This window comes from Pleurodeles waltl, chromosome 8 (assembly GCF_031143425.1).
Source record: "Pleurodeles waltl isolate 20211129_DDA chromosome 8, aPleWal1.hap1.20221129, whole genome shotgun sequence".
Lineage (NCBI taxonomy): Eukaryota > Metazoa > Chordata > Amphibia > Caudata > Salamandridae > Pleurodeles > Pleurodeles waltl.
Genome location: NC_090447.1, coordinates 232988950 through 233002434, shown reverse-complemented (window position 1 = coordinate 233002434; position 13485 = coordinate 232988950). Strand labels below are relative to the sequence as shown.

The 13485-nt window shown below is 42.3% G+C and overlaps 1 protein-coding gene across 5 annotated transcripts in view; it reads left to right on the top strand.

The window, feature by feature from the left end:
• Positions 1 to 13485, top strand: part of NCAM2 (neural cell adhesion molecule 2) — a 1466086-nt gene that overhangs the window by 852166 nt on the left and 600435 nt on the right. The window lies entirely within an intron of this gene.

The following is a 13485-nucleotide window of genomic DNA, read 5'->3' as shown; positions in this document are numbered from 1 at the left end:
AGGAGTTTTCGAATGGGACTCCTCTGACTGAAAAATCACTCCCAGAGTCTGCGCCATTATCCTATCCCTCAGATGCTGTCTCAGTATCTGATGTCTCAGTCTCTGATCCTATGTCAGAGCGGTCCTCTATAACCCGAGTGCAGGCAGCAGTCATCCATCAAGATGCCATTTCTGCTATTGGCTAAACTGTTGCTCTAAAACACTAGCCTACGTAGACAGTCACAAAATCGATGGTGTGTGTGAGATACGTGCAACAGTAGAGGCCACCTTACCTGCGCTTCTTCCCTCAATCAGCACGTACTTTCAAGACACTCAAAAAACACCTTGTCACATACCATTCGTCACAGTCTTTAGCACCTCCTGCGCCCAGTCCAACAATCATTATTGGTGCTCCCACTCCCTCCTCCTCGGATTCCCTCATTACCACCCAGCAAAAGTGCCCTTCATCTCTCCATAGACTTTACTAATGTACTCAGCTATTTACATAAAATACAGATGTGCTCTTTGCAGTAGGCATATAAACCTTCTGCACTTCTTTATGGCACTAAAACTGCCACTAGACAAGTCGGACCCTTTTCCCCCCAGGGAAACCACACACATATTGACAAAAGTGATATATATATGACAGCCAATCACCTGAAACTCAACTCAAGCAAAACCGAAATAATCCTCTTTGGCCCACACAAAAACACCTGGGACCACCCATGGTGGCCCACCACGCTAGGCCCTGCACCCACCCCCGCCAACCACGCACGCAACCTCAGCATCATCCTAGACTCCTCCCTCTCGATGACCCAACAAATCAACGCTCTTACCTCCTCATGCTTCAACAAACTCCGTATACTGAAAAACATTCAAATGGATCCCCACAGAGACCAGAAAAACTGTCACTCACGCACTCATCAGCAGCAGGCTTGATTACGGAAACGCCCTCTACGCCGGCACCACTTTAAAACTCAAGCACAAACTACACGCATCCAGAACTCAGCAGCACGACTCATCCTCGACCTCCGCCGACACGAACACATCTCTCCACACCTCAAATCCCTCCACTGGCTCCCCATTGACAAAAGTATCACCTTCAAGATCCTCATCCTCGCACACAAATCACTCCACAACACAGGCCCTGCCTACCTCAACGAGAGTCACCTTCCACACCCCCACACGAAACGTCCGCTCAGCTGACCTCTCTCTCGCCTCTGTCCCCCGCATCAAACACACCACCACCGGGGGCAGATCCTTCTCCTACCTTGCACCCAAAACCTGGAACGCACTCACAACCCACCTTCGCAAGACCCAAAACCTACTTCTTTTCAGGAAGGGCCTCAAAACCTGGCTTTTTGAACAGTGAACCTCCCAGCCCCTTTCCCTCCCGTCACCCCCCACCCCCCCAGCGCCTTGAGACCCTCACAGGTGAGTAGCACGCTTTATAAATCTCTTTCATACAGATCTACCTCTATATATATATATATATATATATCTACATAGATATATCTATAGATATATCCATGTACCTAGATATATCTATCTACATAGATATATATAGATATATACATATATTTTTTTTTAGTTGTTGTATGGTTTCCTTGGGGGCCAAAATGGCCCCCAGGGAAACCCTACAACATCTAAAAAAAAAATTGCCCCCACAGGGGGTCACCCTGTCCACGGGCGACCCCCTGTCATTTCATTTATTTTTTTATTCCGGGGGGGCCGCCCCCCAAAAGTGAAATCCCTGGTGTCTAGTGGGGTTTCCTGGCCCCCGATCGCAGCTGTGCTGCGATCGGGGGCCAGTAAACCGTTTCAGAAGGCCTCGTAAGAAAGGGGAGACTCTCCCCTTTCTTACGAGGCCTTCTGAAACTGTTTCTGGCCCCCGATCGCAGCACGAGTTTCAGAAGGCCTCGTAAGAAAGGGGAGAGTCTCCCCTTTCTTACGAGGCCTTTTCAAAGTGTTTCCTGGCCCCCCCGATCACAGCTGTGCTGCGATCGGGGGGGCCAGCAAACCTGAAAGTGTTTCCTGGCCCCCGATCGCAGCACAGCTGCGACCGGGGGCCAGGAAACACTTTCAGGAAGGCCTCGTAAGAAAGGGGAGACTCTCCTCTTTCTTACGAGGCCTTCCTGAACGTGTAAAAGGCCGTTTTCCCCATCAAAGCAGGAAGCGGCCGCAAGGCTGCTTCCTGCTTTGATGGGGAAAACACCTTTGCAACGTCAGCGCGCCTCGCGGTGCGCTAACGCCACAAAGGGGCGGGTGGGGGTCAGGGGGAGACACGGTAGCTTCCGTGTCTCCCCAGGGAAGTAAAAAAAAAAAAAAAAAAAAATCCTCGGGTGCGACGCACCCTTGGATTTATTAATGCCCTTCCTGGTGTCGGCCACTGGTCGTGACCCGCACCAGGGAGGGTGTGTGGGCGTCGGCCAGTGGCCGACGCCCGCACCAAAGCGGTTAAAGGAAATCACCTATGTAAAGTTTCAGTTCATGGTGGACCAAGAATTAGGCTCGACTTAAGGCTAACCTCTATGGAACAGAAGTTCTTTCACAAAGTCCGTCATCTCAGTTAAAGTTTGTACCATCTAACCTATTCTAATTTTGGAGGTCAAAGTTTTCCACTGGGGCAAGATGCAAGGTAGAAGCCAGAAGGGGCCACTTAAAGCTTTATATGTCAATATGAGCTCCAGCTGACGGAATTTGTCCTATCAAAGCAGGATTTCATAGCCATTGTTGCCATTCTTTTTCTGGGATTAACTTGTAGCCTTCCCATAATCAAAGATTTTACCTGGTAACTTGTTTGTTCTTTATTATTTGTTTATTCCTTCAGCTGAACCGGCCATAACAATTAAAACAATTTACATTAGGAACATCACCTCAAAATAATAGTGGAATAATATTGTCAGTGACCTGTAAAATATATAATTTCCTTTTTTTGACAACTCACTCAGCTACATTTTCACAAGACACTCAGAACAAACCATGGCAGGTTTAGTGTACTAGAATCATTGGTAGCAATTTCCAGAATAATTATATGCAAATCATGCAAAAAGATATAAATATAAAGTGACCTGCACTCAGGTAATGCCTTTACGGCCGAAGTTGTTAATAGAATTTTTTAGGGTAGTTATACGTGGGCCATACCTAGAAAAATAAATTGGTTTACAATCTAAAAGTGTTCCAAACATAAAGTGCATAACATAATGGGTCTTAAAAGATAAAAAGCTGGAAGGGCAACCAGAAAATGTCTCAAGATGCTACCAACCTACAGTCCTAGTGCACTTCCCTCAACGAAATCTAACCCAGCAGTGACTATCATAAAAAGAAGTAAAAGTAATCATGAGCTCTGCCGTAGTAGAAAGAATGCAGCACGCACAATACAAAATACTTCCAGCATGCAAGTTACTAGTCACCCAAAGAGCATTGCAGATACATTTGGTGAGTCTGGCAAAATTGAGACACTACTTCGCACAGCACTTTGCTAGATGGTACATCCAGCTTGGGAGGAACTATTTACAGAGTTACCATTGTGAAATGACAATCATTATGTAACCACAAATGTTGTTTGATGTACTTGTGTTATTAATCTCCATGCATCAAAACTTTATGGGGATACAGCCACCACAATGCCATTATCATCAGATCACGTGCACAGGGTTTCAGCCTTCTTGCATATCCTGACCGTATGGTTTTGGAAAAGTGGACGTAGATTCTGCTTACTAAGATACAGCATAAAATGTCATAGCAGGAGAAAGTGGGAAAATGTTTCTTGGCCTCCCAGAGCGCAAGGACAGCAACTGGACTCCACCGAAGGATTTGAGGTCCGCATCTTGGTCACTGAGGCCACAGTCAGTATACCCATGATAAATTTTATATAGAGAGATCTTTTTTTCTGCTGAAAAGATGTCATCAATGAAGATGGTCGGGTCATGCTCTTGATGAAATGGCAGATAGCATTTTAGCAGAGGGCCTGGTTGTTTGTAAACCATCTGATTTTTATGATTCCAGTATGCATGGCTTGGGTGATTTTTTCAGGATGGTGGCAGAATTCTTACATGCCAATAGTAACAAAAATGTTTCACACATGCATAAACCATGGCAACTTATGATAATTTTGTAGCTTCATAAAGTCTACTAGTGTTACTCTGTATGGGGCCAGTTCTCCTTGAACCAGATGCAGAACCAGTAATTTATTGGTGCCAATGCAATGAAATCTTCATTTTTTCCTATATGCAGATCTATTCTTATGGAATCCATCGGTGTACCACGGCCCAGGTGTAGCAGTCATTCTATTAAGTTATTCTTACTAGTTTGTATTGCTGGAGTCTTCTTGAATCCCCAGATCCCAGCGCATATAGCTTTGCCACCCCTGCTTTTAATTTGTAGGCCAGCAGTGCCGATCTCACAGAATGGTTGTCACTAGATTTTGTGAATCTTAACACCGGAACCAGCTTGCTGGGCCAAGGAGATGTTGCTTTTATATAAATGTGGAGACCAAGCTAATTTTCTGTCCACATGGCTGCCCAAATAGCCATAAGTAGTTACTTGGTACAGAGGCCTAATATTGACTTCAAAGTAGCTCGCAGCTTCTGCTTCTAGTTAATTATCATAAATGTTGTTTTACCAACATTGCTCATCAACTTTCTGGTTGCTCAGAAGGACTCAAAACCTTTAGGTAAGCAATGCGTCAATAACTCTGTTCTGGCCAATAACACTACATCATCTGCAAAGAGCAATTTTGGTAGGCTCTCATTGGATAGTTTCGGCACATCAAGGTTTAGGTCCTTTACAATTTGAATTACGTCATTTATATAGCAATTAAAGAGGGTTGGTGCAATGACACAACCTTCTTTAACACCTCGTTGGATTGTAATCACTGATGTGCATTTGCTCCTGCTGCTGTATCTGACCCTGATGGTATTGCCAGAGTGCAATGACATAATTAATTTCAAGATCTTTTCTGGGACTCTCATCTCCATCAGAATTTGCCATAATGTGGAGCAATCAATGCTATTGAATGCTGTTTGGAGATCAACATATACCAAATACAGTGGAGTATTTTTTAAGCAAACATATTTGGAACAGATTAAGTTCATTCTGAAAAGTTGATTTACAGTACTCTGGCCCCTGCTGAAACCTGCTTGGAATGACAACATTAAGTCTCTCACTTCTATCCACTGATCTAAATGAAATAGTATCAATTTACCAAAGATTTTGCCCTTACTGTCAAGCTTGAAATTGGCCTGTAATTGGATACTAGGACCCTAGGACCTTTTTTGGGTAGGGGCACAATTATTGATTTTCTCCATGATGGGGTATTTCTTCTGAGGACCAGATGTTATTACAAGAGCGGATTATCATTGGTAGCCATAGTGCTAGATGGTTGCAGTAGGCATCAGATAGAATTCTATCTTTGCCTGCTGCCGTGTGTTGTTTTTGCGACAGGATGGCTTGAGCAACTTTCTTTTTGATGGATTCTTGAGATTGCTTCATGGTGCAGGACTTGCCCTGGACTTTGGATGCAGACATTGACTGGGCAGTAGCAGTAATAGACTTATCAGATATTACATTCACAGTCTCCTTATGCCACTGAGCTATGATATCACAGTTTTTCGCTGATTGTATTGTTTCTGTTAAGTTGGAATTTCCCCCCTTCGTCACCTGGTGTTGACCTGGTGGCTCATTAGAGTCTTTCAGTATGATCTTGCCCTCTCCTTGATACAAAGTAGTAAAATTATCGATCCAGAGTTGTGAACTAAAGTTCAGTTCCAGATTTTTTGGAAGACCTTCGCAGTCCCATCTGATTAGTTCCCAGAATTGTTTTTGAGTTTCTCGAGGAAATTGCATTTAGGAGATTTTTCCAACACATATGCGGGTGGTGCTTCTTTTTTATATCTTATCAATCATTTATATTGCTGTCTGCATCCAATAAATAGTTGCTCAATAGTGTTACTCAAATGCTGATTCTTTAGGGCCAGGGACAATGCTTTTTCCAACTTTCCTTGTCGAACCAGTCTTGGTCATCAGATGGTAGATTTTTGAGGGAGTTTCTGATGCTATTGTTTTTTTCCACTGTTGTTTGTGCTAACAGTTCTTTAAACTTTTGCACCTGCTAGGCCACCTCCTTTCCAGCAAGAGCTAGGATCGTGGTGTATTACACCATCCAATTTTGACTGGAGGTATAGATACATTATTCACACTTATCAACCATTACCGTGTTTTTCCTGTTTGATTTTAATGCGATTTGTGAGTGACTTGTTTTATTGGGGGTAGTGAATGCCAAAGAACCTGTATTTGGATGGGCCATCTCCTATAGGAGTGGGTAATGATCACGTTCTAGCCTGTCCAAGGCTTTTATGTCTATAATATGATACAATGCTTCGATGTCTATCGCAATGTAATCTATTACGCTTTGCCTACTATTGACTTGATATGTTGATTTTAGGGTTTTATCTGATTTAGTTCTTCCATTTAAAGTGTGTATTCTGCCTTCTATTAAGGCTTCAAAGATCAGTTGTCCTTTCTTTGTCTTGGAGCAGCGTTTCATAGGGGGTGGAATATTCCAGACCCTATCTTCTTCTGTTATTGAGTCGTCCCCCATTATGGGATGTGCCTTGGTATTAAAGTCGCTGCATATCAGAAGGAAATTTTTGCACGGGTGAAAGAAATCTCCCAATGCAGTTTTGGCTGATGACTTCAGCTCTTCTTTGGATTTTTTCCTCAGGAAATGCTCTCTAAGCAAGAGAACGTCTGGTTGACCTGGGCCCAAGTACCAGGTGGGAAATATACTTTCATAATTTCTAGTACCCATTCCTTATTTCTTAGTATGATGATTTGGATATTTTTATTTAATATGGTGTGGCTTGTTTCAGAATTTTCAAGTAGCAATGTTCTGATCCAAGTATTCAGCCCCCTTGCTGGACTGATATTTTGCAATTTGATTGGAAGTATATGAAATTTGGTTCTCAGAATCCTCCAGTGCTGCAAGGCTTTGAGGTGCAGCTGAACAGCACTTCACAAGGCTGGACAATTATATTGGAAATTTGTACTGAGCCCATTTTCAGCAGGGTAACAATTATGAGTATGAATCTGGTGTTCTTGCTTCGACTAACCTTGGCATCTTACTCATTCTTTCAGAGAAGAAAAGATGTTACTAACTCCGACTTTTCTTTAGATGCTGGTAAAGTTTCTCCTTGTAACTCCTGCATCCCTCAGGTCCTCATGGCAGATTTTTAGCAACCAGGTCTCTTTCTAACCAGGGCTTCTACAGTGTGTAGTCCTGAGTGTTCAAATGGGACTTCTTGATGTAAGGAGTCCTTCTGCTTTTTTGTGTTTGTGAAGTATTCAAATAGGAGGAGAATCAGTTGAACTTTGGAGAGCATTTCCTGCCCCTCAGTGCCAGCAGGAGTCAAGACTTCTCCAGTCCAATTCTCCCAGCATAGTATTCTTTCTTCCGGTGTTTTTGCCTGTGGTCCAGGAATGCCCTAGGGATGTGGTGAGGTACTAATCTCCTTGTGTGAAGTAGCCAGTGATCTCCACCCAGCATTCCAACCAACTTTCCTGTTTTATACACATTTTCTTTTTACCATATTTTACATTGCTTTTCTTTATTTAAACATTCCCAGATACGCTAAATCCAAAATAACCAACTGTTGTTACCATCAATACGAGAACTGGCTCTTCCTAAACCACTCCCCTATTTAAATGAGGTCCCCTCCCTCTCTAAGGGACAAGGTGTTCTTTGCTCTGTCAAATTTTCCTGCCTCTTCCACGTGACTAATTTGTGTTAAGTAGCCATCTGTTGACAACACACCAGCCTTTCTCGTTCCAGAGGTCAGCCAATTACTATTTGGGGAGCAGGGTTGTAAACTCAAACTAAGAGCCTCTTGTTGTAAGTTGAAGAGCCAAACTGACTCTAAGCCAGTTTTGACAGGGGCAGAAATAAGTATATTTGTATAAATGTAATTTACCTTTGTCATAAAATGAGATTTTGGAGATAGAGTGGAATATAAGTTTGAATAATTTCACTGTAAGTACTCCTGTATGTCCTAGATATAGTTGCTATTTTGATCAGTATGAATGCATGAGTAATATGTGCATGGAGTGACGTCATCTTACAGTCACAGAGAACATCTATGACTATTTTTTTAAACATAGTAGTATAGCAGTAGTAGTAGTGAGTTAAAATAAAAGCATATTCAATAATGCATTCTAATTGAACCTGGCATCATTGAATGTTAGTCAGATGGAAGTGACAGAGGTGATAGTCTTTAGCTCTTAGGCACTATTTCCTTTTTTTAAATGGATCCTTTCCATAAGCCTTACACCTCATGTAATCCTTTCCGACCCTGCATTATGTGTGGCATTTCTAACAAAATGGCTGCTATTTCTGCATTAATATTCTTTTACTATAGGGCAGCAATTTTCATGGGATATCTTTGCCCCAGTGATCAAATATCCATCTGTGACCCCAGAAATCTATCGAATTATTTAGTAGTATGTTAGGTTGAACATGGATCATTTGTCCCCAGCATACCTATGGTTTTCCATATCACTTCAATGGGATAGAAAGGATTGACATGTGCTTAGAAGACTAATCACACAGGCACAATTATTGATAGAAATTAGCTTGGAATGTTATCAAGGTGATCTTGGTTTTGTATACTTAACTCAGGTACCTTCCTTCTGCATTTGTTGTCTCTTTTTAAACTAGAGAAAATGCAGATCTTTCAATATATATATATATATATATATATATATATATATGTGTATTTATATATATAAAAGTGCAACTTTCTCTGGGATCCAAAAGAAGAGCTCTATGTAGGAAGAGACGTGTTCAAGACATGTCTCACGTGGACACGTCACTGCTATTCTAGATAGAGACGTGTAACATTATAAAGCATTTGAACTTTGCTCAGCCATCACTAATGCAGCCACGTTCAGCTTAATGTACATTTGTATGTTTTGTTTTCAATGTTTTACTTTATTGGGGATGATGAAGTCTGGTATAGAGCAATATTGAGTATCCAAGGAAACATTCAGTGGGAGGATGATAATCAGGATTCAGTTAAAGAACATTATTGAGTATCTCAAGAATAAATTGAATGGAGTTCGAATGTAGCCTTTTCTTTTGATTTGGAATGGACTCACATGGGAATATAAAGTTCCTTAAGGAGTTGATGCTGACAGTGGGGGACAGTTTTCCAAACCCTCACATTCATTTCTACTGGCTTTGATGAACTTGTGAGTTTGTTAAAGGTGATGGAGCATGTGTCTTGAGGGCCTGACATGACCAGAAGACAATAATCATCATTCGTAGACTTCCTTGACAAACAGTAAGTATATGAATCCAGCATCACTATGTAGTGCGTAAGTGCTAGGCATTTTGGATGCATGCCCTATGATAATCAATTTTCTGGCCATCAAGAAATATTTCTCAGCCCTTTCTCAGTAATTGGGCCAGCATTTAAACTCAGAGTCCTAAGGAAAATAAATAAAAATTAGCAAAACAAATAGGTGAGGCCTTGGTAAGCAGGTGTACAGGTTATTTTTTAATTTATTATCACATGCATATGCCACAAAAATGAAAAAAGAAACGATGCCACTTCCTATTATCACCACCATATGCTTGTATTAGAAATTTTATATATACAAACCTTCACTAATGTGGCTGTTTCACTGTTTAAAAATAGAAAGCCTTTCAGTTGCTTTGTACATTTTACTATCATTTGTGAAGGCGAGAGGAATAAAACACCACCTAACCAGATCGCAATGTCATTTCATAACTGCAAATTTAAGAAGGAGACAGAAAATAAATCAATATTTAACTGGCCACCCAGATGCAGAAAAAATGGAGGCTGGTATTCAAACTTCTTGAAAGAAGAAAATAAAAAAAGACACTTTTTTTTTTACCAGGAACACTTTTTAGGCTGTTGCGAACACTTTGCAAAGCTTGTGGAGACACTCAAAGTGAAGAGCCATAAAGGGTGAAGTGGGCTAACCCATTATTCTATGCAAAAGCAAAATGTGGAAGACAATTCAAAATGGCAGTGGCGGAAGCCCGCTGATCAAAAGTCTCTCTGTGTATGTATGTCGTGCATGCTTTGTTTGGAAAAACAGTAATCTGGCAAGATATCAAAGGCTAAAATGCCAGACTTAAAAATGCATTAATTTCTTATGCATCAATATGACGCAACTACAGCTACAGCTAAGAAATTGTTAAATAATCCACTCCCTGAGCTGCTTAAGTGTATGAATCAGAATTCATGTCCAGTTCCAATATGCTAAGAGCATTAACGACCTTTTTGCTAGCATTGCTCATGGTCTATGATTTGACATCTTGTATAATGTCTGCATATTTGATTACGACTATTTATGTTCAATCCGTGCTAGTGTGGATCTGCGATCATATGATTACCCTTGCAACCTTTCTTTTAGTTTGTGAACTATAAATGTTAGATTGCAAAGCCGACTTGAAATGTTTTTTTATAAAGATGTCCTCACCTTGTTATATTCACCACGTTGACCTGGAGCCTGACACAACAAAGCAAGAAAGGCTTTAGTCTGAATTAGACACATCAGTATTTATGCTCAGGAGAGCTTCTTCAGTTTGAAGGAATTCATTAAGCATTTTATTTGATTTATTATGCATATCAACATCGTTGCTGCGGGGGCGTGGCAGGTCATCATGCCAGGTGTTTAAATCGTAGAACCTCTGCTCATTGCAGTTCGAACAAACAGTGTATAACAGTGTAAAGTAAGTTGTTACATTTCCTGTGTACAGTGGTGTGCATTTTACACCTTCATTTGCACATAGCGATTGACGTAAAGGTAACCTTTCCACTGATTGGCTATTGCAGATATTGTTTTTGCAGGTGCCAGTCAGAGCAAATACATGTCTTTACATTAAAAGGTTGCTTCAAATCACATTATAAAACTGTACCTGTGCACATTTATATGAACTTGGTGCTGTACATGAACGCTTCTGCACAATGTACAACGGTCATAGAGAGGATCACAATGAAGAATCCGAAAGCGTTAGTACTAAGTGAGCCCTTTTCTATGCACTCGCAACATAAATCAAACAAAATATGAAATATAAGCGTGCTATGTTGCCATACGTTGCGCTGTATGAGGGGTCATTTGTAACAGCTTTAACGTGCCCTGTGCGTTGTATAACACTGTCCGTGCTTGCTGTGGTATTCTGAGAGGGACTACAAATCTACTTAGCAGACTGCTCCCTACCTGTGCCTTGTACCTCTTGGGTGACACTTGACCCTATGGAAGAGACATCTCCTACTCCTATTCGCTTTATATCTGTTTTGCTACCCAATTTAATTATTTATTTACGAGCATTAACATTTGAACGAGAAGAAAGCAACAAAGATGGGGCAAAAGTCAAGGATGATGCGGAGTTTAACGTGGTTTATGGGGCGTTCACTCCCCATTCATTGTTCGCCTAATAGACAGAAACAAACACCCTGTATGCGTTCTAACAAGACGTAGCTCATTATTTACACAAAACCCAAGAAGGAATGAAAACAGTAACTTAGACGATAGATATATAAGAAATAAAAGTAATCACAGTAAAAGCCGAGCAGCGCACCTTCTGTACAACAATTGGCATTGTTTCTTGAAATATACATTGAACAAAGCACATTTGTCAAGGTTTCCTTTCAGTGTAATCAGCAATCACCCCAGAATGCAGACATCTCATGTCAGACCAATTTCCCAATATAGAATCCCCACAGGGGAAAGCACGTGGTGCTAATAAATAGCCACCTCACGCCCCCCCCCCCCCCCCCCCCCAAGCGTACCTGAGGAAAATCATGTAATCGCCGTCCATTGAATGCGATCATTTCCCTATGTCTCCCAGAAGTCACAACCCCAGGGCACTGCATAACGCTCTGTCCTTGCCAAACTTGAGGCAACTCAGGTTAGAGTAGGAAGGTCCAGGACCACCAGCAGGTCAGCCCCACTTCCTGCCAGCCTGTGCCCCTAAAATCAACACCCCAACAAGGGGACAGAACTAGTGCACCAGACCAATTTTTGGGGTCCTAACTTTGCTCTCTTCTGCTTGCAGCCCCATGGTGAAGAGATCACTGGTGAATTTGCCATGCCCCCTCACACACCTAAATCGCCCTGCCTATGGCCCCTAAGATTGTCTGAGTGAAGACCTCATGCCCCTTACTAGACAAGTGTACAGGTGGAACAGCTCTACCCTAGAGAGTTGCAGTAAGTTATGCTGTATTGTGCTCATGGATGAGCCTGTCAGTATTTTCTGCACAGAGAAGTTGCGCTTCCACACCAATTCATTCAGAGCTCTGACCAGTAGTCCCCCTTGCCAAACAGCCTGGAGCATAACCTTAGACCACAATATGAGTGTACCCAGGAACCTCTTCCTCGCCATGGAAAGGATGGAGAAGAATTTCCGATCTGCCATAGTCCTAAGGATTCCCATGCCGTTGCCGCCTGCATGGATGACCAGAACATCTGCTTGGTCAATGACTCCAGAACCAACCAAACTGAGCTCCCAACCCCCACCCAGTGGTCCTTCACTCCCACAGGCAGCTCCACTAAACTGCTTGCCTGCTCTACCGATAAATAAATGACCACACTAACAAAGGTTCACCAGGCTCTGATGGGTGTATGCATGGAGAACAGGAGAACACTATCAACAATACCTGTCCCACTGCTGTCCAGGATAGGCACTGGTAACAGAACTGGGGAAGGGTATTGTCAGGGATGACTGCACTCTCATGACAGATGAGGTCTTACATTATGCTTAAAACACACAGATTTCCATCTGCCCTAACCGTTTATAGCCTCAGGAGTCAAACCTAATGCTGCTGCCATAGTTGCAGCCCAAATCCAGAAGGAGTGGGAGGAGAAGTACTCTGTATCATCCTCCACTGAGGTCAAGGCATGCTTACATAACCGTGTGAATTGAAAACACGTGAGTGGAATGCCATCTGCATGTACCAACAGATTATGATGTCTGCACTGGAGCCTATGATGGAGATATTCCTGAAACTGAGCCCCTGGCCACCAAGCAGTGCCTGGTGCTGCAAAAAGATGCACCCATGCCCTCTTTCCTGTTGGGTCGGTTGTAGACTTTCTTGTTCTATGACCTATGGAGATCCCAGACAGGACGACATCTAAGGTGCTAACACCCAGGGATTTATCTAATTTGGATGCTGCCACTAGCTCTGATTTTCAGAGATCCCAAAAGAATGTGAGGAAGCATGCTAGATTAAAGGATAGGGTTTCATATTTCGATCATCATTTTCTAGGTAGTGTGCTAATGAGACTGGACAGTCTTACTGCCTCAAGCACCCTCCTGTCATCCTTTGCCACCAGAGCCAGGTGCTCCCATCCCATTATTGCATTCCTGACCCTGAAATCCATCATTGGGTCAGTAGGTTGATAGGTGCCTCTTGACTTCTGCCACTCACTTGCCCCAATCCCTCTCTTTTGCTAGTTGCTAGTTACTTAAACACCCCT